General features: G+C 45.2%; 2 long non-coding RNA genes across 7 annotated transcripts in view; both read right to left on the bottom strand.

Moving 5' to 3' along the window:
* LOC135183759 (uncharacterized) overlaps positions 1-24,591 on the bottom strand; it is a 120,941-nt gene extending 96,350 nt beyond the window's left edge. For 3 of the 6 annotated variants that reach the window (XR_010305707.1, XR_010305712.1, XR_010305711.1), the window contains exons 1-2: positions 22,945-23,551; positions 21,813-21,977 (exon numbers count right to left, since the gene is read on the bottom strand). This is a non-coding gene — a long non-coding RNA (uncharacterized LOC135183759). Of the gene's footprint in view, positions 1-21,812; positions 21,978-22,944; positions 23,566-23,854; positions 24,217-24,512 lie in introns of those variants that run through there. The other 3 variants (XR_010305708.1, XR_010305709.1, XR_010305710.1) reach the window with 3 other exon arrangements.
* LOC135183758 (uncharacterized) lies at positions 14,377-19,488 on the bottom strand. The gene is made up of 2 exons (XR_010305706.1): positions 19,398-19,488; positions 14,377-14,678 (listed from the first exon to the last, which is right to left on the bottom strand). It is a non-coding gene; the product is annotated as an uncharacterized LOC135183758 (long non-coding RNA).
* Positions 24,592-25,726: the final 1,135 nt, after the last annotated feature.

The following is a 25,726-nucleotide window of genomic DNA, read 5'->3' as shown; positions in this document are numbered from 1 at the left end:
CTGGCACTCTTGGCACCAGCCCCACCTCACCACCTCCTATTTGCAGAACAAAGTCTTTGGGTGAAAATCTGTGCACATGTAGACTGGGAGCTGGGCACTTAAATTACCCAGAGGCTCTACTGCATTTGTCCCTTTTCCCTTCAAAGCTGTTGCCTGATGGATGCTCTGTGACATCTCCTATGACACAAAAACCCCAAGACAGACACTACAGTTGAATTGTCAGCCTCAGTGCAACTATGAATGCCACAATTTGAGATACTCATCAGAAAATGAGTTTGGAGGTTTCAGCAGAGGAACTGCTGTAGTGAACATCACAAAAATAATTCCTCTGCTCCTTCCAAGCTACAGTACTCTGGCAGCCTGTGGGAACCTAGCAAGGTTGACTTGGGGAGACAGATTAAGAAGATTACAGGAAGATTTTGCAAAGCAATTGAATGAGAGGTACTGGTTAGGTTAGCTGCAAATAATTATGTTCTAACAGCTTTAATTAAGATAATTAAAATGGGCAGATTTCAGCAAACAGTAATTTTAAACAAAAGCCTTTCCCCTCTAAAACCATTTCCTCCTGTTCATGCTTTGCTTCATGCTCAACACTACGAAATTGCTAAATCATAAGCAGAGAGAAATTAGCTTGGTAAACTCTACCTCTGGCATAGGTTTCCTGCTGCCAGTGGCAGCCAGTATATTTGGTCACTAACAATCCACACATTTAATGAAAAGAGGAGCTAGAAGGTCATCTGCTAAGCAGTAAAGACTGATAACCGTGACTGCTCAGTTGCCCTGTCCTAGCTGTCTGATATCCAGCTACCCAGGAGAGGGAAACCAGAAATGCCTCTGATGAAGACTGCATATTTCTCTATAAACAATACCAGAGTTCAAGGAACTTTTGTGGGTTTTTTCCCTTTTAATTATCAAGGTACATTAAGACACAAAGGTAGGAATTTGAAGTTTTAATTAACCACACTGAGTTTAGCTAATGATCTCTCACAACCCACCTCAATTCCCAGCCTGTCCCACAGCAAGCAGGAAGGCTACAAGTAAGATCTACATGGATCTTAAGATCACCATTGAAGCTGTTGCAGGATATTTTCAGAAGCACAGATGGGATTTCTAGAAGATGCTACAAAAAAAAAGCTTTTATTCTGCAGAGAACCTGTAGGGAATTTCCTAGCTGCAAAGTTTAGTCAGTGGAATGTCAACTAGAGCTTTGCATTGATTTGTGAGTGCCTCTTTCCCACTTCCTTCCCTCCAATAAAAACACAAATTGATGTGCTGTACCTCACTAGGTCATGCTACCAGCTACTGGCAAACACCAATACAGCTCTTGGCCATTAGAGAGAACTTCCATATAGTCCAAAAGTCTGATGAGATTTCAGCAGGAGCTCCAGATCAGAGCTGGCTGTGTGTTATTTCTTGTTATTGCAGAGCCTGATAAATTTAGAGTCCACAATTAGAGAAACAATGGATGTGAGAGAGGCTGAAGAGCACAAAAATAGATCTCATGGGAAGGAAAACTCAGAGCTACCCACTGACAGAGCACTACTTAGTTGGTAAACACTTGGTAATACTCTGTGTATATCATAGCAAAGCAAAGAGTTCATTTGTCAAGATAGAATCATAGAATCAACCAGGTTGGAAGATACCTCCAAGCTCATCCAGTCCAACCTATCCCCCAGCCCTATCCAGTCAACCAGACCACGGCACTAAGTGCCTCATAAGAGAAAGCCAAGAGTTACTCAAGGATTGCTTGCTAATAGCTCCTTGCTTCCCAGGTCACAGAGGAAACACACCACTGAAAACTCAGATCTTCTTCTCAAGTGCTGATTGCACAGCTCTGAAGTTTTTCAGCATCAGCTTGTATCATTGAACAGGATGACATAATTGCACCCAGTCAGGTGCAACACATAGCAACAGGGAAGAGGGAAAAAAACTCCAAACCATAAACACATCCCAAACAGATACCTGTATGAATTGACTGAAAACCAGAGCTGCCTTTTCACATCTCTCTCATTCTGCTTTGAGGACTGTTATTTGTAGGTCTCCTCTTCATTGCTGCATGACTGAACATTCAAGAATGAGACCTTTAGACTCAAACATGGCTTAACCTGATAACTTCCTAACTCAATTTACAGCAATGTGATGCATATGCTAAAACCCATCTAACATAAATATTTAATGAAGAAATAAAGCTGCCAGAAGAATAAATTTACAGCACATTTAGTGTGCAGCATCTTAGAGGTGTCTGCCGAGTAGGTTTTGCTGTCGAGACAAGGTTTTAAACTGCCAATAGTTTAAAAGTAGTAATTTTTCATTGCATTTCTTTCCTATGCTTTGCTCCTTTTAAGAGACTGCAGGCTGTCAAGGTTAATTGAACCCTCAGGGCCCTCAGAACGACTCTACTCATTGGGGCTCTGCAGGCTCCGGGCTCAGCTCCCTGATTATTTTGCTCTGAATCTTGTCTCCAGTGATCTTTTCCATAAATACAATTTCAGCTTTATCCTCCACCACGAAGACTGCTGATATAATTTTCTGCCTTAGACCTGTATCTATCTGCCCAGGCCAAAATGTCTGTCTTCCTGCCATTTCCTCATCATCTTGAAACACCAGATTCAAACACGGATCAGGTGCATAGACAGATAGAACTTGCTTTTTGTCTGGGCAGCATGACCTGCCCTGGTGGGTGACACACGGACTGGAACTCCACAGCCAGACTCTTTAAACTACCTGCTGGCTGCCAGCAAACATTTCTTTCAAGGTGAAGAAGATCCCATGAACAAGTCATGTTTGTATTTGGGCTCATTTAATGTTGTGCTTCACTAGAAACAAAACTAGCTACATTTCCTTGCTACATTTGCCTAACACCTCTAAGCAGCCAGGCAGAGAGGGACCTGGGGATGCTGGTAGAGAGTAGTGGAACATAAGCCAGCAGTGTGCACAGGTGGCCAAGAAGGCCAAAGGCATCCTGGCCTGGATTAGCAACAGTGTGGCCAGCAGGACAGGGGAGGTTATTCTGCCCCTGTGCTCAGCACTGCTCAGGCCACACCTGCAGTGCTGTGTCCAGTTCTGGGCCCCGCAATTGAAGAGAGATGTTGAGGTGCTGGAAGGTGTCCAGAGAAGGGCAACAAAGCTGGGAAGGGGCCTGGAACACAAACCCTATGAGGAGAGGCTGAGGGAGCTGGGGGAGTGCAGCCTGCAGAAGAGGAGGCTCAGGGCAGAGCTCATTGCTGTCTGCAGCTCCCTGCAGGGAGGCTGTAGCCAGGTGGGGTTGGTCTCTTCTCCCAGGAAACCAGCAATAGGAAAAGGGGACACAGTCTCAAGTTGTGCCAGGGCAGGTCTAGGCTGGATGCTAGGAGGAAGCTGTTGGCAGAGAGAGTGATTGGCATTGGAATGGGCTGCCCAGGGAGGCGGTGGAGTCACCCTCACTGGAGGTGTTCAAGACAAGACTGGATGAGGAACTTAGTGCCTTGGTCATTGGATAGGGCTGGGTGCTAGGTTAGACTGGATGAGCTTGGAGGTGTCTTCCAACCTGGTTGATTCTATGGTTCTGTTCTCCTAGCAAGTGCAGGAGCTCCACAACACCGTATGTGGAGGACTTCCCTTCCCTTAGGGATGCTGACTTTGAGAGAACTTTGCCTTCACTCTGAAACAGTTTTTCAGAATTTCACTTGTCAAGTTTTCTGTCAGAGATGTAATTTTAGTGACATGCACAAATGTCTGTTTTGGCTTTCTGCTGTCTTTCAGAAGGAAACAAATACCCTAGCACTGGACTGCTTTGCAGAATAAATTCCACTAGCTGATGAATTAGTCCAATTCCTTCTTGATTTTTTTTTTCCTGCTAGGTCTAAAGTACTCAGCTTCCTAAGACAAGCTGATTGCTGATGCCCTGAAGGACACATTTTCTTCCAAAGTAAAATTCTGTACAAGTGAAAACCAAACAAATTCAACTCTAGAAAGAGTCATAGCCAGAAAATTATAGCTTGAAAGTTAAACTGAAACAGTGAGAAACAGAAAGAATGATACAGTCATTGGGAGTCTTTCTATTGACATGAGTGAGCTCAGGTGGGAGTCTAAAGCAGCAATCATTCTAAAACTTCAATGAGTCACTATTCCCATGAATTAAAATATTTAGAGCAGTTTCTCAATTCAGAGATAGTCAAGTGCCTTATTAAATTGTATTAAAAACCATTGAAAGCACCCCAGAGGAGGAACTTCCAGGTACACTTTGCTCACTTCTACATATTTATGTTTTCCAACAGTCTGCAGAAGACTTCAATTTATGTGAAACTCAGATAGCAGTGTCGTGGATGGGTTGGGGAAGTGATCAGGCCATAGATTTGCCTACTCTGTGACAAAGTTAAAGGAAACTCCATGCTAGAAATCCATACTACTCATGCTACATGAGGAACGATTCCAGGCTCTACCTGTCACCTCCCTGGGTTCTCTGTGGTGTAAGCAGCTGGAGCTGATGAAACCTGACACAGTACAGGAGACTGGCTCACAAACAGAAATGCAAATTAAATCCACCCAGAAGAGTTAACATAGTACCTTTCCTATTTGTGATAAAAACTGCTACCAAGATTCTCCTTGGTCCTATCACCAGCTGGCTGTGCTGCTTTCAGCCACAGCCTTGCTAAAGCTGTGGCACCCTTCAGAAGCCATCCAGAGCTTACTTACATATGACTAAGTTTCTGGTTTCTCAGAATATCCATTGCCTTGGGTCCACTTTTCCCTCACATATTCCTTGCCTCCTAAAGATTGGTATGTTTTAGAGACACGGGTTTGAGTATGCCTTCAGTTTGTCCAAATGCAGGATTTTAATCCTTTTCTTACACTGAGAACCACTCCAGCCAGCCCTGACAGAAACATATTTCGCTCTGCTTCAGCTTTTCCTGACGAAAGTAGAGCCCTTTGCTTCTCCCCGAGGAGCAGTCACTGGATCTAAGCAGGATCTTTCTTTTAATGCAGGGTGCAGGAAGGTCTCAGCAGTTGTGTTTATAAATCAGTATCTTCCACTCTGCTTTGTGCCAGGATGGGAATGCTAAACTGCATCTCAATTACTAAACCTCGGCATGGAAGATTCATGCAGCCTCCTGCACCCAGAAAGTCTACAACCATCCACTTCCAGAGAAAGCTGTAGTTGATTATTGACAATGTAGTGTCCCTACTTTTAGCCCTAACTAAGAGGCAGGAACTGATGCCTGTCATCTCTTCTTTGGCAGTGCCAGGTGCAGCACACGTGCTTTCAGTCAGGTCACCGCACCTATGGCAGCCGCTTCCAGGAGCCACTCACGCTCTGGCTGCATCTTTCCCTGCCCAACAGCGATGGAGTCTCCATCTGAGTAACTGATGCCTGGGTTTTGTAACAGACACTCACCATTCAGTAAAACGAGCTGCTCAACTAAGTGGCTCTCTCTAGCATTTTTCACACACACCCCCCTCCTTCCCCCCCATGTTTCTCTGGTCCTTAGAAAACCCAGAACTGTGCTATCTGATATAAAATAGTAGCAGCTAAACTGGTTGCTCTTCTGTGCCCTCTCCCAAGCTTTTCCTCTACAGCCAATTTGTGTTTTGAGCCTGTCTATTAATTTATAAGGTGTCTGCTGTTGTAGATAGCTGTTAAATAGTTAATGGGGATCTACTGCACTTTGTCCAGCAGCAGAACTGCATTCTGCCTAATAAAATCCTCCTGCAGTAAGTAATGATCCTCTCTTCTTTCACACCTCTCGCACTGAATTCACAGTTGTATAGTTACACATTTCCCAGTGTACAGAAGAAAAGGGCTGTGTGACTTCTCCATGTAAATTGCTTTTGTATCACAAGGCTTTAGAAACTCCCCAAACTGAGCAGTAGTTCTACTTGAGTAAATATTTGCAAATATGTATGCTTACTTTATTGAAATAATAAGAAAGAGAGAAAATCATCAAATCCCAGCTACTGTGCTGGTTGAGTTAAAAAATTCCTGCCTCAGAACAGAATCACTTACTGGGAGTGTGCAGCCTAATGCTCAAGGAAAGCCTTAACTTGGACCAGCTTTAATTGGTGCCTGGAAATGCCCTCCAAGACAAATATTTTCACCTCAAAAAGTTGTTACAGAAGTTCCCGGTCGTAGGGCAGTGGAGAGCAACTCACCATGATGGGATTACTCCTACTGCTACGGTGACCTTAGGCACTGCTGAGCATGAACCTATACAGGAGCATAAGTCTGCTGGACAGCAGAGAGGAACCCAGGAAACCCAAAAGCCACAGGAGGACAAAGTCAACCCGGAGCTACCTCACCTGACTTCTCAGCTGTGTGGTGTCCAATCCTGCCACTGCCAAGCTTATCAGCCTAGACTTGGTCTGACACCAAGAACTTGCAGCTTATATTAGGGAAGATTCCACAGCAGCCAAAAGTCCTATGTGACTGGAGAGCCTTTGAAGAGTTTATCACTCATCAGAGAGAAATTAACAGAAATCAAAGGTGAAATATGATTAATGACCCAATTACTGCATTTGAGAGGTGTAAAGGGTCAGCCCACCCGGGGGTGTCTGGACCTGCCCCCAGGTGTGGTGAGTAGCCCACTTCCTCTCTGGACCCCCTACAGGCACAGAGGAACTTCCTCTTCATTTTTCTCTTTCACCTGCCTCCCTGCCTGCCAGCAGCACCCTGCTTCCTGCTGCTCCTGGGTTTTTGCCACATGGCCACCCTACCACCTGGTGGGACAACCCCTTCCTGAACCCCTCTCCATCCACTGCCACCAATCAGTTGTGTATGTATTTTGTACCTTGTTTCCCTTCCCTATACCTTTCTGTAACTCCCCTCCCTAAAATACCTTTTATTTATTGCTAAAGTTTTACTTTTCACTTCCAAACTGAAGCAAGACTGTTCTTTGGGTGTTGGCCTCTTTTTCCTCTCTACATCTAATGCCTTCCTTTCCAAAGGAGGCGAGAGGGGAAAGCATCCTATTACTGTATTGGTCTGTTAGGTACGTTGGGCTCTGGGAAGCTAAATCAGACCCGTGCAAGAGGTGTTCATGCAGTGGAGATCATGTGTCTGCATCTCAGAGTCCGGTTTTGAAGCTCCACCTCCTCACTGCATCACTAGATGGCATGTGGCCAACCTGGTGGTGAACCTCTACTTAGAATTCTATGCAGAAAAGATAGCTGCAAAGACTGTGCTGCAGCTAAGGGCTACCAGGAATGATAAGACACAGCTTAGAAACCCTGTAATTATTAGCCCATTCAATTTCACATTTAGGATGAATGGTTTCAAAACAGACACAAAAACAATGATGTCCAAACCAAGGAGGAGCTCTAATTATTGAAAGGCAGCTGGGAAAAAAAAACAAACCAAACCCCAAAATCATTCTAGGGTGTCTAAAGTGCTGCAATTTGCTCATAATTTCCAAGCCAGCTTTCTCAGCCTGATTGTGTGCGTGCTGTTTGAAGTACATCAAGTGGTTGAGACACAGGATGATGCAAGGCTTCACAAACTACCATTCTGCTTTATTTTTATTTTGGGGAATACCCTTGATCTGTTGAAGGGCTTGGTTAGGTATAAAGGATTATATTGACTTTTCTTTTCTCCAGTGTGGTTTGGTTTTCAAATGGAAGCAGCAGGCAAAGGATGACTTTCATTTAGTCACATCTAGGTCTGGAATAGATAAAAGTGTTTGGGGCTGAGCATAACCCTGTTATTACAGATCTTCCATGGTCAGATTCCCTTTGGTAGGCTGAATGCTTCTGCTTATCCAAGAAGCCTTTTAAACCTAAGTTATGTTTTACCACGAGTCCCCAGTAACCGACTCAGGCTCTTTGGAAAGGAGCATTCAGTTGCTTATTTCTGGCTGTTTCTCTGTAACTGTGCAGTTGATTTAAATGATTGCCTGTGTCAGCTGGTACAGAGAAGCAGGCCAGCTCTCCTGATAGGAAAGACCATAGATGATACACAGCTGCCCTGCTCCAGTGCAGTCCTTTAGCATTAGTCTGTCCACAGACTAGTTGTCCTTATCAAACAACAGCGAGCCCAAAGGTTTGCCACCAGACTTAGCCTATGCTGTTCAGCATGGAGTTTTCACATTAACCTTCATACAATGTGCATCAGTGCATGAAAGGTTCCCATGTGGTGAGCTGACAGCCACACGTGCCAAAAATCTCTCTTTCCATGCAATCTAACACCAGCAGAACCGTGGGACAGAGCTTTTCTTCTTCTCCTGCACAGTTTGAACCAGCTGCAGCACAAGCACAGTGGCCATGCAGTGGTTGCACCAAAACAAATCTGGTTTGAGAGCTGTTTCTGAGTCCAGAGCCCTGCACAGTGCAGCCAAAGAGAGATCACAGGTATGCAGAGCCCTCCAGCTAGAACGCTGGCATGTTGCAGGACTATTGCACAGCACACTGTGTGGCATGCCTCTGCTGAAGGACTGCGAGAGCAGACATCTTCTGAGGAGCTGCTACAGATTGCTCGGAGGGCATGTTGTTGAGCTTGCCTTACTCAAGCCACAACTTTCCTTTTGCTTGCACGTTCCCTAACAATTCCTGAAGTGTGGCACCTTTGGGCTTTCAGCGACCTCTCATTAAAACGAATTTGGCATCTTGTGCCTTTGATTTAACTCGCTTATTTTTCCCAGGGGCATCTAGAATTAAGCAGTGTGACATGTAAAATAAACTAACAATAAAAAAGCACAACCCAAACCCAGGCAACCGAAAACCTAAACCCCCATCAGAAGTTTCCTTCTAGCAGCATTCCTCCAGAGCCCTTAAAGCCGTCACCCTGTCCATCCAAGGCCACGTCTGTCACACCTTGTTTGAGACAACGCAGTCATCAAGTGCTATCAGCCCTGCCCTGCCGCATGCACTGTTTTGAGACAACAGAGTCATTATAGGCTGTCACTGTAGCAAAGACAATTTTCTTAAGGCTACAAATCTTAAATCTCCGAGACATAGCTTGATGAGAGCATTTTAGAGCTGTTAGTAAAAACTTCCAAAGGGAATCGATAAAATCCAATGAGCCTGAAGTTCCAACCTCTGATTCCATCTTCGCTTGCAAGGAACAAAAAGCTTTATTAATGCACAGGAGGAATTCATAGATGGTGAACTGCTCAGGTAAGGTTACACAGTGCCTGGGATTAGAATTCCTCGGCGAGACGTTCAGACTCGAGCAGCTCATTCGCTGATTCTGCCCACGTTCAGCTCAGCATGAAACCGCTGTGAGCATCCAGCCCAGCCGCGTCCCCGGCCCCATCCACACACCCAGTTCCCCAGGGCAGCCTCCCTCTGAAACTCAAGCACATCCCTTTCTAGGCCTGCATCGGGGTCACAGCCCCTGAGGTATCTCAGCGTCCTTCCCAAGGATTCGCACTCACAGGACCTCTTCCCACTAGCAGGAAGACTTTCCTGACTCCCAGTCCACTCTTTTCAGCAGGGGAACACATCAGACTCTTTCCCTCCTTGCCAGTTGCTGCTTCTTCAGTACTTCTTGCTCATTTTCAAGTGAAGCATTTTGCATTTACAGAGGACTCCCAGAGCAGGATCTTCCAGTCTTTTCATAGAATCAGCCAGGTTGGAAGAGACCCCCAAGACCATCCAAGTGCAACCTATCACCCAGCCCTGGCCAATCAACTACACCATGGCACTAAGTGCCTCATCCAGGCTTTTTTTGTACCTCCTTACAGAACAGGCAGAATTCTCCCACATTAATCCCTCACATTGCTCAGGGCTCTGGGTTAGTTTCTGTTAGGAACTGTCATAGTTTCTGTTCAAGGGGAAATCACATTCCCATAACACTTTATTCCTAAGATGAATTCATAGAATGGTTTAGGTTGGAAGGGACCTCAAAGCTCCTCCAGTTCCAACCCTCTGTCATAGGTAGGGAGACTTCACACTATAATAGGTCTCATCCAACCTGGCCTTGAACACCTCCAGGGAGGTTGTGGATGACATCCACAACCTCCCTGGGCAACCTGTGCCAGTATTTCACCACTCTCACTGTGAAGAGCTTCCCAACATCCAGGTTAAATCTCCTCTCTGACAGTCTAAACTCATTACTCCTCATCCTGTCATTACAAGACCTTGTCAATAGTCCCTCTCCAGCCTTTCTGTAGGTTCCCCTCAGACACTGGAAGGCCACTCCAAGGTCTCTTCAAAGCCTACTCTTCTCCAGGCTGCAGAGCCCTGACTCTCCTAGCCTGAATGCATCTACTACACAGGCCACACCTATACATGCAAGCACACCACACCAAGTGCCAGCTTCTTCCCAGGTATTTCCAGTTGTAGATTTTAATATCTACATGAATGTATAAAAGTGTAATATTTGCCTTTGGATACCATTCATCAGAATAGAACAGGGCTTATGTAATATTAATCCAAACATTTTAAAACTATGTAAAAGTATTAAATGAACAGAGTCAGTGTCTCCCTGCAGTGGGAATTTACCTGGTGTTGGACAGTGCTGTGCAAGCCCCATGCAGAACTGAAGCAGATGAGGACTGCTAGTGCACTCTTATGGTGTGGACAATAAGAGTGTTTGACAAACCACAGGAAATTGATTCTAACATAAGTCAAAACCACTTTCCCCCCCGCCACATCCCCTTCATTTCCTTCCACAAGACTTTTTACCCTCTCTTGCAAAATTACTTTGAACATTGGTAGCTTCTTCTGGGGGGAGTAAGCACTTTCCTGCCCACTTGTTATACCCCTCCTCCCCTGCAGTTTCCTAGTGAAGACAATAAAGAGTAGTCCAACAGCCATAAGTGTCACAGAATCAGCCAGGTTGGAAGAAACCTCCAAGATCATCCAGTCCAACGTAGCACCCAGCCCTGTCCAGTCAACCAGACCATGGCACAAAGTGCCCCATTCAAGCTCTTCTGAACACCTCCAGCAACGGTGACTCCACCACCTCCCTTGGCAGCCCATTCCAGTGCCCAGGGTATCTAACCAAAGATAAGCTGTTCTCACAGGTAGCTTCCAAAATTGGAGATGAAAGATGTGGAGTGATTCTACAATGAGCAAACACTCTTCCAATCTCAACATACATATTAAAATCAGCTGCCACGGGTAAGACTCCAAGCAGAGCCAGTATCCAAGGCACTGGACCAGGAGACAGCCTCTATCAGTACAAAGCTAAGAACAGAACAGTTTCCACACAATTATTGGAACATGAGAGAGATCACACAGAGTGCAGAAGTACTCTCCTGTACATTAGGCATTGCATAATCCGGACTATATGCAGGATGCATTCTTCATGGCCATACAGGAGGCACAGGCTTCTGTTGTGACCACTCTTGGGTTTTAACCTATGAAATCAGATGATCTGCTTACACGTTAGGGATGAAACAGAAGGCTCAGCAAGTATTTAGTGCACAGCACACCTCTAAAGCCTCAGCTAACATATATTATTTGACAATGGGGAATCTGCAGGAGAGAATACTAGCATATGATCTCCTCCACTCAGCTCCTTCATTTCACAAAAGCAGCAGCTACTTTCCAGGGAAGCAGCAAGTCTGCACTCACCGCACACTGGCGAGATCATCCGTTCAGCTGAACAGTTATTATCAACCAATGAACCCATGGCCACTTTAGTGCAATTAATCATAGGATCAGACTGGGTTGGAAGGGACCACAAGGATCATCCAGCTCCAACCCCCCTGCCACAAGCAGGGATATCTCACACCAAATCAGGCTGGCCACAGCCTCATCCAGCCTGGCCTTAAACACCTCCAGGGATGAGGCTTCCACCACCTCCCTGGGCAACCCCTTCCAGGGTCTCACCACCCTCACGCTAAAGAACTTCTTCCTAACATCCACTCTGAATCTACCATTTCCAGCTTTGTTCCATTCCCTCCAGTCCCATCACTACCTGAACACACTAAAGAGTTCCTCCCCAGCTTTTTTGTAGCCCACTTCAGATACTGAAAGGTCACAATAAGGTCACCTGGGAGCCTTTTCCTCTCCAGACTGAACAGCCCCAACCCCCTCAGTCTCTCCTCATAGCAGAGCAGCTCCAGCCCTCTGATTGTCCTTGTGGCCCTTCTCTGGACACCTTCCAGCACATCCATATTCTTGGAGTTTCAATATAAGGAAAAGCCTATACATACAGGGATGATAGGGTGTGAGACAGAGGCACTTGCACACCTCTGTGGGCCTTAGGAAGAGGTTTTGCATTTCTCTTATTCAATTGAAGGGGGAAGTGAGAGATGAGGCACTGAATGGTGGCCAGACATGCATTTTATCACAACTGATAGATTCAGGACTTCATAACCTTCCACAGAAATACTGCAGAGAGCTATTTGTGGTATCAAACGTTAGACAACACTCACTAATCCTCGGTTATAGGAGTTTGTTGGCACTTTCTACAGTCCCTTTGGAGCCCCTTGAAATCCAGCCCAGTCACTTAGCTTTGTGCTACTGGAAAGGATTTTGGTCGAGAGCCACACAGGGCTGGATATCCTTTTCTGACTTGAAAAAAAACAACAAACCAGAAAAGAAGTCAATTTCTCAAGTGGGAGCCTGGGAGCAAAATTCATAATCAAGCTTTTATGAGGATTGATCTAGCCACACAAAATAGTTTGTGTGGTAGACAGAAAGAGAGAGCGCAAAAGCTAACTGGCTAATTAGGCTCAGGCAGCGCCACTTCTCTTCTGAGAGAATTCACCCCTAGGCAAATCATCCTCTGCAGTCTCTTCTGTTGTAAGAATCAGCTGGCAGGAGTGGACACCTAAATGTAGTCATGAATGCTTAGTAACAGGGAAAAAAGGAAAGAGCATTTTGGATGACAGATCAGTGGGGATGTAACGGCTGACAAACCAGCCTGTTTCTGGCTGGGACACTGCAGCTTGATCAACACAAGCAGAACAGCAGGATTGGACTCATCGGGAGATTTAGGGCAGCAGAGTCTCTTGGTCTTTGTTTTGGCATCTACTGGCAGCCAAATATTTACAGTTTGGGAGGACTCTGGGGAATAGCCATGTAATCTTGTTATTCTCTCTCCAAGCTATTGGTACATCCACAAAACATCCCTTAATTGTCACACAACTGCCAGCCTGCCAACACCCCTGGCAGAGATCTTTGCCTTAATAGCAGCAGCAAATTAAACATCAAAGGTAAAAAATTAATATTAAATACAATTAAATTAAGGCTGGTTTGGACTAATCCTTTAAGCAGGCTAGTTACACAGAAGAAATCAACAAAAAGTTAAGGTCCAAACCAAAGAGCTACAGAAGAGCCTTGCTATTTTCATCAATAAGTAAAACAGCTGCTCTCAGAATGCTCGATTCTGGTGTTCTGAAGTTTTGCTGTCTCAGTACTTCGAGCCAGGCTTCTCTCTGGACTGACACACAAAGGTTGCAATGGCACTAAATGCTCAGAAAAGGTGTGCTTGTTCTCTGCAAACTCACTGCATCCTCCAGAGGCACCTGGGCAAGTTAGAAGAGTAGCCCCAGGTGAACCTCATGAGGTCCGATGAGAGCAAGTGCAGGGTCCTGCACCGAGGTTGGGACAATCCTCATTAACAATACAAGCTGGTCAAGAGCAACCCTGCAGAAAAGGACTTGGGGGTGCTGCTGGATGACAAGCTGGACATGAGCCAACAGTGTGCCAATGACAGCTTGGGTGGTGTCAAAAGCAGAGTGGCCAGAGCTGGAGGGAGTGGATTCTGCCCCTCCACTCTGGTTAGACCTCATGTGGGGTGCTGTGTCCAGCTCTGGGGACCTCAGCACAGGGAGGACACGGAGCTGATGGAATGGGCTCAGAGGAGGCAAACAAAAGTTATCAGAGGGCTTGAGCACCTCTCCTACAAAGATATATCCACGGACCTATGCTACCAGGAAGGGAATAGAGTAACAACATTACAGTATCCTGGGACGAGCAGGTCCATCCCCCTGGGATGGGCCTCTGTCCCTATGTTTTTGTTTAAAGGGTCCTGGGACCCCTCAAACTACCACACAGGCTGAGAGAGTCAGGCTGTTCAGCCTGAGGAAGAGAAGGCTCTGGGGAGACCTTTGAGTGGCCTTGCAGTCCCTGCAGTGGGCCACAAGCAAGCCGGGGTGGGACAGCTTACAAGGGCTTGTAGCATTAGAACAATGGTTTTAAACTAGAGCAGCCTAGATTTAGATTGGACATTGGGAAGAGTTTCTTTACTATGAGAATGGTGGAATACCTCCTGGAGACATTCCAGGTCAGGCTTGATGGGGCTCTGAGCAACCTGATCTAGCCATGGGCTTGGATTAGATGACCTCTAGGGATCCCTTCCAAGTCAGTACAGTCTATGGTTCTATGAGATTTACATTCACATCACAGGGTGCACACAAAGAAAACTCATTTCCAGCAACTTCAGATGCAACGTCTGAGGGCCAACGTCTCCCTGATGCCAAGAAACATGATTCCAAGAGAGATGACAGATTAAAGCAAGATAAAATTGGCTTTTTATTTCAGTAGGAGAGATGAGTCAGAGTCTATATTAATTCCTCTTCAAAAGCCATTATTACATGTAAAGCATCCTCAGACACATCCTGTTTCCACCAGCTGACCAGCTCTGCAGGAACAGCAGCTCACACAAGGAACTGCTTTTCAAAATTAGACTCATTCACAGCTGTCAAAACGCTGGGCTGTGTCCATGCCACACCATACGTGGCCTGCGGAGTTCAATTTTAACTTGGACCCCACACACAATATAAAACCTGCTGATATTGTTTTCCAGACTTCTGTGAGCAAATCCAGGCAACGGGGAGAGAACCATGGGAAAAAGGTATAGAGAAATAGGTATCAGGAGATGTATTCATGACCATAATGAATAGAGAAGCACATCAATTTGTTCCTGTGACTGAGCGACGAATGAAATCCAATTTGCCCAGGCTTCATTGTGTAAACCAGGTGAAAAGAAAATAAATTTGTTCTACAATAAATCAATCTTTTCCATACTGGAGGAAAAGCATATTCAGAGTCAAAAATCAAGATTCAGAAAGACTATGCAGAACTAATGAAAACCAGGCAGACATGAGCAAAACAAAGCATGGGTTTATTTTGTCGCCACAGCTGTAAGGGCATCTTTAAAGCCTGTGCCCCTCTGCAGATCACACCTCAGAAAGGTGCTGTCCTTTTTGTGCTGCCACAAGTTTGCTTTCCTTAACAGTCTGTTGTACCTTGCAAACCTAATTTATTAGCTTTATAAAGGTTGATTAAGTCTGCCCTGTAATTCTACTGAAATACAAAGCTACTGGTTCTCGGACAAAGGGGAAACTGTCTCCAACTATTAGGGGAAATGCGAGAACACTTCAAGTATCTCTGCTCTCTCTCCTCGGAACGCAGACAGGTGTGATGGTTTGGGTGTTCCCTGCCCCCCACACTTTGGAAATCACCCAGACTAGCTCTGGAAATACGAATGAAGCTTTGTATTTACAACTGGCACAATATACAAGCAGCTATTTACAGTATATACAGCTATAGACAGAAATGTGCAAGGTAAAAGGTAATACAGAAACACAACAGCCCTCCCAGAAACCTGAGTCCCCGGGGGAGGCTCTCAACCACCCCTTTACCTTCCCCCTGCCCCTCTCAACCTTACCCCAATCCCAAAGAAGAATAGAGGTTCGGCCAGAGGGTTAGGAAGCAAAGTGGATTAGAGGGTGAGGTTAGAGAGTAAGATGCAGCCCAGCCAGCAGCCCAAGCGAGAGCGGTGCTGAGTGTGCTATGTTTTATGTTTTTATACATCTCAGCAAGCCTAAGAGTGAAGTAGACATCAGCCTTGTTTTCCTTTCACAGCCTGTAATCTAGTTCTTCTCACCACAACATTCTAGCTAGCTTCAAACTAGCACAACAGGCTAGAGCATTGCAACCACCTACTGCAGAGCTGCTCTAAAGCCAGGGTGATGTCCAGACGCAAGCTACAGCACACAGCAAACCTGATTCACAGAAGCTCTGGATGCTACATTTTGTACAAGGCCAAAGAAATGTACATTTGCTAGGCCAATAGACTTAAAATCCGTCATAAAAAACCTAAACCAAGCACTTTAGAGTTCTTAAACCAAGTGACTACAAGTAGAAACAGTCTGGTCACAGAACCAGAGTGATGTTGGAATGAACTTTTTGGAATGGATTACCAAATCACAGAATTAACCAGGTTGGAAAAGACCTCTAGGAGCATTGAGTCCAACTCTTCTAATCAATGCCACAACACAGTAATAGTATCAAGACATATGTATGTATATAATCCAGATCAGAGCTCAAGCTAATAGCCACTCCAGAAATGTTTTGAAGGATGCTGTTTTCTGTCTTAATAGCACAGCATGGGAAGGCAAACTTTGTGTTGTTGATGTTACTGTGATAGAAGGAGATGCTATGATGGAAGAGCAGCTGCTCTCCTGGTTGTTAGTACTGCTAAATGTTCCACTCCCATTTCCAGCCCACACATCCTAATATCAAAAGGTGGAATCGGGGTGAGTCCTACAGAGTTCTCCACAGCAGAGCATAAAAGCTGCAAGTAAGCCTAAGCAGTTACTTGCCAGAATATGCAAATAATCTGTTCCAATACTTGCCCTGGCACGGGGCGCTGGACCAGATGATCTTTTGAGCTCCCTTCCAGCCCCTGACATCCCATGGTTCTATGAACTACCTTAAGCAAGGCTGTAAAAGTAGTGCAATAATCCAGAAAAGACATTGCTGTTCCAACAGAGCTATCAGACATCTGTGTTTTCTCAATGTGATTTCCTAATTTATCAGAAACAGTTCCTTTCCCAGAGGCTCATGCCAGACAAATGTCCATGCTGGTTTTGGTCTCCAGGAGGAAGTCAGCCTCTTGATTTGCAGTGCTGCAGTTTTTCTGTTACATCCTTAAATTGCTTTAAGATCTGAAGCGATGCTCACAGCTTTCAACCACCTTATGGGTCTGTGAAAAATACAGCCTGGGTGCCACTTAGCCCAATATTTTATACCATCATAATTTAGAGCAAATCAGTACAAGATTGATTGGGATATGCTTAATTTATAGAATAATTTGTTTGGATACTGCTCCTGATCCAGCCCAGTGGCATCCTGGGCTGGATCAGGAGCAGTGTGGGCAGCAGGACAAGGGAGGTTCTTCTGCCCCTGTGCTCAGCACTGCTCAGGCCACACCTGCAGTGCTGTGTCCAGTTCTGGGCTCCTCAATTCAAGAGAGATGTTGAGGTGCTGGAAGGTGTTTGTAGAAGGGCAGCAAGGCTGGGGAGGGGCCTGGAGCACAGCCCTGTGAGGAGAGGCTGAGGGAGCTGGGGGTGTGCAGCCTGCAGCAGCTCAGGGCAGAGCTCATTGCTGTCTACAACTACCTGAAGGGAGGTTGTAGCCAGGTGGAGTTGGTCTCTTCTGCCAGGCAAGCAGCAAGAGAACAGTCTCAAGTTGTGCCAGGGCAGGTCTAGGCTGGATGTTAGGAGGAAGTTGTTGGCAGAGAGAGTGATTGGCATTGGAATGGGCTGCCCAGGGAGGTGGTGGAGTCACCGTCCCTGGAGGTGTTGAAGAAAAGCCTGGCTGGGGCACTTAGTGCCATGGTCTGGTTGCTAGGTTGGCCTGGATGAGCTTGGAGGTCTCTTCCAACCTGGTTGATTCCATGATTACCCAGCCTGGGGGTGCTTGAAGCCATTTCTCCTGCTCCTGTTGCTGGACTGGTCATTGAGTGGGATCTGCTTATTATTTTAGAGTGATGATAGGTTTGTTTCTCTAATTGGCTATTGACAATGTATTGACAAGCCACTCTGTTACAGTGCCCACAATCAGATAGTAGGCTACAATGTAATGTGTAATTGGATTCACTGTATGTAGGACCAATAGTAATTTAGTCATGGATTTGAGTTTTAATTGCTTTCTTTGAGTAATTTTCATCATATTGACTATCTGAGCTGTCTTACTCCACTCATGTTGTTCTGCAATACAGTTTTATTCTCTATTGACAAACAGCCTATAACCAATTTAGCTAGCCATTAGGTGTACTTAAGTCTTATTCAAATTTAATGATCTAAAAAATATGCAAAGCCTTGAATCAGTAACTAAACAGACACAGCAGACAAAGTGCCTTGGCACAGTCACATTTTGTGCCACCTTGGTGGGGTGGAAAGCCATAACCCCTTTGGGCAGCCTGTACAAGTGCTCTGTGACCCTTACAGCAAAGAAGTTGCTCCTTGTGTTGAGCTGGAACCTCCTGTGCTGCAGCTTCCATCCATTGCTCCTTGTCCTATCCCAGGGAGCACAGCCTTTCCCCCCCCCCCATCCTGACCCCCAGCCCTCAGATATTTGTAGACATTTATCAAATCCTCTCTCAGTCTTCTCCAGACTAAGCAGCCCCAGGTCCCTCAGCCTCACCTCATCTGGCAGTGCTCCAGCGCCCTCATCATTCTCATAGCCCTCTGCTGGACCCTCTCTCCAGTGGATCCCTGTCCCTCTTCAAATGAGGATCCCAAAACTGAAGGCAGTACTCAAGATGAGGTCTCACCAGGGCAGAGCAGAGGGGAGGAGAACCTCCCTGGATCTGCTGGACACACTCTTCTTATCACGCTCCAGGATCCCATCTCTTGGCCACTGGGGCTCATTGCTGTCCCATGGCTACCTTGTTATCCAGTAGGATTCAGAATCAGGACACCAAGACACAGAATCAGCCAGGTTGGAAAAGACCTTTGAGATCATCAAGTCCAACCTGTCGCCTAACACCACCTAATCAACTGAACCATGTCACTAAGCACCACATCAACTCTTTCCTTTTTGAATACAGCCCAGGGGAATCTGGTTTCTGTAGTTTGATTCTTTCAGCCCTTGTATCACCTTGAGCCTCCAAAGATCACCATTAGTGTGTCTTCCTGGTGTTGCAGCTAACGTGACCTATAGCAAAGTATCTCCACTGCTTTCTATTCCCTATGAAGTCTGCTAAGTTACTGCATTTTAATGTCTTCTTCAAACATATTCCTAGAGGGCACCGAGACATACACCTGGTAGCAATCTCAGCACTTTAGTCCACAGATGTGGGGAGCATCTGATTTGCACACAGTTGCTATCAGAGACAAGGAACAAATTGCCTTACATCTTATCTCTACAAACTGCCTGCCTGGGAAAACACACAGGTAACCAAACCTGCTTCTGAACTTCTGCTGCTTCATTTTCTGGGGTATTGATCAAGAAAAGCTGCTCTTTGCTTTCTGCAGGTGGGGACAGTACCCAGCGTGAAACGTCTGGAATTCCTAGCACCCATCCTTCAGCACCAGAATACAATGAGACCGGGACACAAAGCTGCAGTGGCAAAGCAAACGCCACGGTGCCTGCCTTAACCAAGGAGAGCACTTCTCTGTGCACGTGAGAAAGCGACCGAGGGAGCAAGCAGGCAGGCAGGTGCAGGCAGATGCAGGCAAGGCTTCCATAAACAACACAGGTTCAGGAGCCACTACATTTCCTACAGGATAATTTCTTACCAAAACACATCCAGAGTAGGCTGATGGGAGCCATTCTTCTAGCCTCAAATGTCCTTCCAAGAGCCTTGCTGCTGCATTAACGAGTGCTTTACAGAGACATAAACATTTGCAGGAAGTACATCACTTTTTGCACATTTATTAATAGAAATGTCCCTAATCCCAGCCCTCTGCACTGCATAAACACAGAAAAAGCCTCCACAGGGAGCTCAGTTGCAAGACTGTTTGATTACATTTACTGAGCACATGGGATACTGTAAAATACTCAGACTTCTTTTTTTTAAGGCTTCCCTGTCTAGTTGCTGAGGTTATTAAATGAACAACTATGATCATTGCCATGTAGAACAGAGTACAGCTCTCTGTGGCTTTATTCAGGTTGATAAAAGACAAAGTGATGAGGGCTTAGAATCACACAATGGGTTGAGTTGGAAGGGACCTTAAAGATCATCTAGTTCCAAAGCCCCTGGCACAGGCATAGACACCTCCCACTAGCCCAGGTTGCTCAAGGCCCCATCCAACTTCTTGTGGCCTTCCAGTATCTGAAGGGGGCCTACAAAAAGGCTGGGGAGAGACTTTTTGGGCTCTCAGGTAGTGACAGGATCAGGGGGAATGGAGCAAAGCTGGAGGTGGGTGGTTTGAACTGGACATGAGGAGGAAATTCTTCACCATGAGAGTGGTGAGAGCCTGGAATGGGCTGTCCAGGGAGGCGTTTAAGGCCAGGGTGGATGAGGCTCTGGCCAGCCTGATCTAGGGTAGGGTGTCCCTGCCCATGGCAGGGGGGTGGGGACTGGATGGTCCTTGTGGTCCCTTCCAAGCCTGACTGATTGTATGATTCTAACTTGACCTTGAGGACTTCCAGGGAGGAGGCATCCACAACATCCAGAGAAGAACATTTTGATTTGAAACAAAAGTGTCTGTTTGGTTGCTGGGACAACTCGGTAATGCTCAAGGAAATAAGGAGCACCTCTTACCTAACTAGTCTCTACCTGTCACAAGACAGCTCTCTAAACCATGGTACAGAAACACTACCCACATTAGAACAGCTAGGGCACCAAATTCCAGTTGCAATGCAGTTATCCACCATGTCAGAAAGCTGATCCTAAAGCAGACTTGCTTCACTCTGCAGCATCTTTCAGCATTTCTTCTCATTCACCACACTGACGAACAGGGCACGAAAATCAAATCTCTTAAGAAGGAGCTAAAACATACACAAGGCCATGACAATTTTGCTTATCCACTTCACCTCACCTTTCTGTCTTTCTGCTTCTATTAGCAAGCCCTTTTCCCACTGGTAGCATTACTGCAGGTGCATTAATCCCCACCACAAGCATATTTGCCAGGCATTCACAGCAATGTGAGTATATGGCAGTATGACTCTGTCTGATGCATGCAATAAGCAGAGGAGGACAGGAAAAAAAACCCAAGTCCCAAATCCAAGTGTTCCAAACGTTTGCTCTTTTTCTCCTGAAAAAGCATCAAAACACAACTTTCCTTCTCCAACCAGTTCTGACACATCCCCTGTCAGCAGAGCCTTCTTGCAGTGAAGCAATCCCTTCACCTTTCCAGCCATGTGACAAGGTCTTTGCAGCATTATCTCATCCAGATAAACAAACACCTGCCACGAGTTAGCCTCCATCTGATAACAAGCTTGCAACGATAAGGCTGCAATCAATTCTCATCAAATCTTGCTCTCAGGTGATTTCCCTGTGCTGTGACACATCAGCACAGAGTTCAGGCAGGCTACCTTCAAAAACTCATGGTCACCAACCATTACCTTCTGCTGTTATTAAATACATTTGGATTTTGTATTATTTTAGCCTCTATTCAAAAGTATTCTGAGTTAGAATAGAATCAACTCAGCCAGGTTGGAAGAGACCCCCAAGATCATCCAGTGCAACCTTCACCCAGCCTTACCCAATCAACTGGACTATTGCTGTCTCAGGTACAGTTTTCAGTACCCCACAAACATGTTCTCTACAGCAGCTTTCTGAGTAATGTTTTATATGGAAAAACTCCCACAGAGGAAAGAACAAATCCCTGCTTTATTGTATTTATTTTTCCAGCCAGACACCAATACCACCACAGGAGGAGGTTCTGCAGTTCTGACCAAGTCAGAGTCTACTACAAGGAGGCAGCTTCATCTACCAACACAACACTTGTTCTGGCAAGAGAATACTAACTTCAGATACATCAGTATGCAAGCTGAATTCTTTTACTGAGATGACCCTTCAAAAACAAAATTGCCTTTTATTAATGAAACACCACTGGAATTTACCCATGCCTGCCCTTTAAAAACAAAATTGCCTTCTATTAGTGAAACACCACTGGAATTTGCTCATGTCTGTAGCAGCAGAGAACTCACTTTCTGAGCTGAGAACATTCACAGGTATTAAGAAAGAATCATATAGATCATCCTACCTGTGTATCTAAACAACTTCAGGTTATGACACAGGAGCCTCCCATTAGTGAAGACAGTTACTGATGATGTAAAGCAGACACAGGCACCAAGCATAGGACTCTTCATCCTCTGCTGCCTCAAACCACCAAACCAGAAGCTATTTGAAGAGTTCACACCCACAGTACCTAATCATGAAGGTGAATCAGCTTTTATTCTTAACAGGCAACACATGTTTTACCACCTGCCCAGAGGGGAAATACAACCCAGGAGGAGAATATACATAGCTGACAATTTAGAATGAGTTTATGAAGGGTGTTTAAAAGACATAGGGGAAGATGAGATCTGCATCTTATACAGGACTTCAAACACTTAAAAGTAAGGCAAAAAGAGGACAACCAGAGTAGAGGAAAGACAGCTAAGCCTAGCTTAACCCATGAACCACAGGTAGTGTGCTCCCAGGGAGATCAGCCTCAGCTTTGCTTCAGTTGCTACAGCAATCTGCTGGCTACCTTTACAAATCTGCAGGGCAGGAGCTCACTGAAGACAATTCCTTTACTATGAGTATTAAATAATTGTTCTGAATCACTCCTTTGATTATTCTGATGAATAAATAGGAATCTGATAGTTTACTGAATTTGGTAAGAAGATAATGGCACCTAATTAAGTCTAATTTACATTCTGACTACAGCCTTAGTATATTGACAGAGCCTCAGGACACTCTAAGCACAGGTGGATTTACAATCCCAGCACTGGATACATTAATTCCTAAATAAAAGCAGCAAAACTTCAATGGGCATATCTAAAAATAAAAAACACCCAAACACACACACAAAGACCCCAAACCAAAAAACCAAACCAAACCAACCAATTCCCCCTCCTCTAAAACAAAAATAAATCCAACTCAACAATACTAAAATGAATTGCAAGTTTCTGTTCATGATTGCTCACAAAAATCTCGGGTTTGTGACCAGTTCCCTCTGTGTTCCCAAGTACCTGGATCACATTTGTCAATACATCTGAAGTCAGGGCAGAATTGTACCTTTCATGACTTTTCTTCAGTCACTAAAAATAGTCACTCTGAGAAAGACCCAGCAAGAGCTCGTGTAGGGGTTGGCTAGAGAGCAAAGAGAAGACCTGGACCAGAATACTCACCTTGTTTCTCGACAGCAGGGAGCAAAAACCAGCCAAAACCCATCAACTCTACTCTCTCTGCAAAACATCTGAATTAATGGAGATTAGGTGGGAACATTGCAATCCCAAGCAGATAACCAGAAAGACAAAATCATTTCAACTGTAGCATCACGAGCCAGCAGCAGCCAAAAAGACAAGAAGAAAGAAGTAATTCCTTAGCCCACATTGTCTTCCAGAAAGTTAAAATCTCTCCTCCAGTGATTATCAGTTAAAGCAAGAAGGACTTCACTGATAAGAATCTGGCTTTCTGACTTTGCTGCCTCGCAGGCCTCACCATGGGAATGTTTCATCAGTCTTTAGGAGAGGACCGAGTCAGCAGGTCTCCAGCCTCATCCAATATACATTCTGGCAGGCTAAAATCGATACACTAAGATTTGTCTGCCAGCCTCTTTATCCTCATTCCCATTTGCTCCTGACTCTGGCCTCTCCCCAAAATCTACTGCACCTGCTACTGTCTGAAAAAAACTGTGCTCCTCCAGTGTACAAATTACTTAAAATGCTCTAGTAAAAGGAAGGGAAGAAGTTCTCCTTTCTGGCTGTGCTAGAACCAAGGTCCTTGTATGCAAGCAGCACCTTGGCAAAAGTGCTGGGAGTGGGTTTACAGCTCCATCTGCTCCATCTGTTCTTACGAGGCTGCTGGCACCCTCAGCCAAAGAGGCTGCAGCTCAGCATCCAAGAGCCACTGTAACTGATTAGTCTGCCCAGGCTCACCCTGCTCTGCTAGCATCATTGCTTTCCTCAAGAAAAGATATCTCTGTACCTACATTCCTATACAGACACACAGGTGCAGCCAGATAGAAGCGTGCCTTGGTAGAACTGTGGCTCCCACAGACTTCTAAGAAGCCTACAAGTGCCCTGATGCCAAGCTTACCAGCTCTGCTGCTGGACATCTCTGGAGATCCTAGCATCATGGTTCACAGAACAAACAAACAATTCCAGCAGCACAAATTTGCTTAGGACTTCTTACTAACTGGAACAATATGATACCAACAATAACTGAACGGAGCTTTGCAGGCACCAGCCAATACAAAGGGAGCCCTACCTTGTCTCTTATGAAGCTAAAGAATTGTCTTCTGCAGCTTTGCCATAAGGGCAGGAACTTCTATGCTGCCTCTAAGGGATTTACCAATTTGTCCTCCACTTCCCCCACAGGCTAGAGAAAGGATTTAAACGAACAGTCTTTGTTCTCATAGGATTTCAGGGTCTGTATCTAACCAGAGGATGAAGTTAGCCACTACTTGAGACTGCTTACTGTGTACCAGAACAAAGGCAGCACAAAAATCTGGTCTTAAATCACTCTTTTTTAACCCCATTATTTTTCAAGACACTTCCTATGGTTTCTACTTTTTATGACCTTATCAGTACTGCCTTTCCCTCCTCATTTCCACTGGCAACATGGGTCTCATCTGAAATAATCCTAATTAACTCATTACACGTGGACCCCCCCCCCCCCCCCCCCCAGCTCCAGAGGAACCAGGCATATGGACACAAGGAGTCTGTAAGGCATTCAGAGTTGCAGCTATTTTTACCTCTTGAGAAGCTTCAAACCAGAAATCTGCAAACTGATGGCACCTCAGTCTGTTCGTGGCTGTGCTCAATCACAACAAGCTTTAGCAAATGCCATTGCAGTTAGGAAGCAGCTGAAAAGCTCTCCAGCAGTCTTTCAGACAGCTGAGTGATTCCACAATTCCTCTATGTAAATCAGCAAACACACAGAGAGGTTGCAGCAGCAGCATCAAACTTGCCCTTACAATCGTGACACACACACCCACCCCAGCATTTTATTAACCATCTGCTCTTTGTCAGTAGATTTCCTGGGCGTAAACTGACAATAAATGATATTTTTGATCACTATTGTGGGGTGTTGTTACAATTTGTCTGTCCCCAGACTTAATTAAGCTCACGCAGCATACATCACTCCAAGCCTTTTTATCTAGCCTGGAGTTAGTCTGATTTGTTCCATAACCAGGGTGAGTATTTTTCTCCTAATACTTCTCCTGGGAATCTTTAAGCAAGAAAGACATCATTTCTGTTGCAATTGCCTCACTATGCTGCTAACATCAAATATTGTTGGTTCTTGCTAGACAGCCTGAAAAAAAATAGAAACTAATGGCAATAAACCCCCATTACCACTGGAAAAACACAGAGGTTTTATTCCAAGCCATGTATCAGTTCTGACACTCTTGTTATTTATAAATGAGTTCAAATCGTTTCTATCAAAGCTGAGACACATTAAATCAAGACCTGAAAAACAAGGCAGAGTGCCCTTAGTTTTTTTAACCCCCCCTAAACATCAGGTATTTGGGTCAGGTAGTCCTTCACGAATTACAGCTCCTTCATGGTCTGCTAGGACCATTTTGCAGAACACACCTGACAACCAGAAAGTAGTTTGCTTTGGATTAGCCATTCACTGGCCTGGGCTTGTTTCTCTACTGGTTTTCTAAAGCAGAACTCCTCCATCACTGTGGTGCTTGCTCAGGTAGGACAATGTGATTGCACACCTTCCACCCTACTTGATGCATTTGTTAAGGTTGCAGTGGTACTGCTTAGTATTTGCACAACACAGAAGGTAGAAACCAACAATCCAAAAGAGGCTGACTGCTGGGAGAGAAGAGGGAAGCTGAGAGCAGAACAAGGTTACTTCAGAGTTTCCCAGAAGCACTGTTAGGAAATGTTTTCTTCTTTATTGCAAAGATGCTTCTCTAGGAGGCATCCTGGAGAATGGAGTCATGATAATTGTCCT

This window comes from Pogoniulus pusillus, chromosome 19 (genome assembly GCF_015220805.1).
Source record: "Pogoniulus pusillus isolate bPogPus1 chromosome 19, bPogPus1.pri, whole genome shotgun sequence".
Classification (NCBI taxonomy): domain Eukaryota; kingdom Metazoa; phylum Chordata; class Aves; order Piciformes; family Lybiidae; genus Pogoniulus; species Pogoniulus pusillus.
This window is presented reverse-complemented; position numbering and strand designations above follow the sequence as displayed.